Source organism: Vigna radiata, chromosome 3, assembly GCF_000741045.1.
Source record: "Vigna radiata var. radiata cultivar VC1973A chromosome 3, Vradiata_ver6, whole genome shotgun sequence".
Lineage (NCBI taxonomy): Eukaryota > Viridiplantae > Streptophyta > Magnoliopsida > Fabales > Fabaceae > Vigna > Vigna radiata.
The window spans coordinates 10,927,097-10,928,894 of NC_028353.1; positions in this window are offsets into that span (position 1 = coordinate 10,927,097).

A 1,798-nucleotide genomic window follows, 5' to 3' on the forward strand; every position below is an offset into this window, starting at 1 on the left:
CTTTCGAAGATGAGCGTAGAATTATAGATTAAGAAGAAAAATGAGTGTAGATTTACTTGTCTTCCACTGCTGAATCAAGAGGATGTATATTTAGTCGGTACTTCCAAAATCTATTTCAATCAGATTCTAATGATTGCCGTGACAGTACTTTTAAATTTTGCTCTTTTGATTTTAAAGTTTAATTAATGGTTGTCTGATGTCAGAAATATAGCATTACACACTTATTCAATCCCTGATAAGATTCTCAACAAAGCTTTTTCATCTGGCTACTGTAACATCCCAAAAATATCATATTCACATATAATATAATAGGATTCAGCTATTACAATATGTGAAAGCAGTTAAGAGATAAAGATGACAGTATTTAAATATTTTTACAGTCATCCAAAACGTAAAGGAAACTAAGAGGAAATTAAAACTTGAGTACAAGTTCTAAAAGTTCTAGAAATCCCAAACATAGTAACATAAGAACTAGAAGTTTTTCAAAATAACAATTATTCAACTAAAAGCTAAAGGAAGTCCTAAGTACTAGGGGCTGGATCCTCCTCAACTTCCAAAGTTTGTTCCACTGGCACATCATCACCTACTGTTCACATCCAAAGGATTGGATGATCATCGCAAGAGGGAAGACAAACACATACAAACATACAAGGCAAGGGTAAGTTAGGTATAATAAAAATAAAACATGTTGTTAATCAAGTATTTCAAGCATGTAATGACAATAATACAACACAAACTGTAAATGAATGTATTTGATTGATACCAATGACAGACCACGTGATTTGACCGTCCGGACTAGTATGAAATGTCGAGTTCCAGGGGTTTGTGTACTTGTGGTGGCCCTACTGCTTTGCAAAGTCATTGCCGAGGGGTTTCACCCGACCACACACAAGTGTAAGTCCAACCAAACTCATCTTGGCCCATATAAAATGGAGACACCCAAGACTGGGACCTCCTCCTATTCTCACCACATGACTCATCTCTCTCTAATTGAGCATGGATGGTTATTAGAATGTCAAGGTAAACCCCATCCTGAACTCCGGCCATTCATACGATCAATCACGACAAACTACAGTGGCACCACCATGTAACCTCCCTTGAGGATCATGGAATTACGTCCAATAACCATACTTTTACTTTGAAACTTAACTCAACACATGAACCACCAAATACCATGACATTATCTCACTGAATCAATATAAAATCATGTACATGTAACCCTTCAACTTTACTTTGCATACACACATATATATAACATTGATTTCACTTCAAAAAACTACAAACAATCTAAAATCCAATGAACTCATACTTATACAAGGAAAATGACTTTGAAACCATCGCCAATAGTTCCGGAAGGGTCTAAAACCTCCAAAACGACCTAAAGAACGTCCAAAACGGACGTCTAGAACCCCCCAAATTATCAAAAATGAAAGCTACTGCAGAAAGCTGCGCCCAGCGCCATTTAGGGGCGCCCAGCGTGACTTTTCCTGCTGGAAACCGCAGGAAATGGCGCCCAGCGCCAGTTTTGTGGCGCCCAGCGTGACTTTCTGCTGGAAACAGCAGGAAATGGCGCCCAGCGCCATTTTTGTGGCGCCCAGCGTGAATTATGCAGATTTTCTGCATAATTGAGCAACTCTACCCCCTAAGTTTCGTTTTAAGCCTTTTGGTGGATTTCTAGCACTCCTAACTTGATCTATATGATGATTTAAACTTGTCTAATCAACTCTAACACTTACTAAACCAAATCCCTAATGATTTAGCATCAATCTACACTCAAATTTCTCAATTTCATCAACTT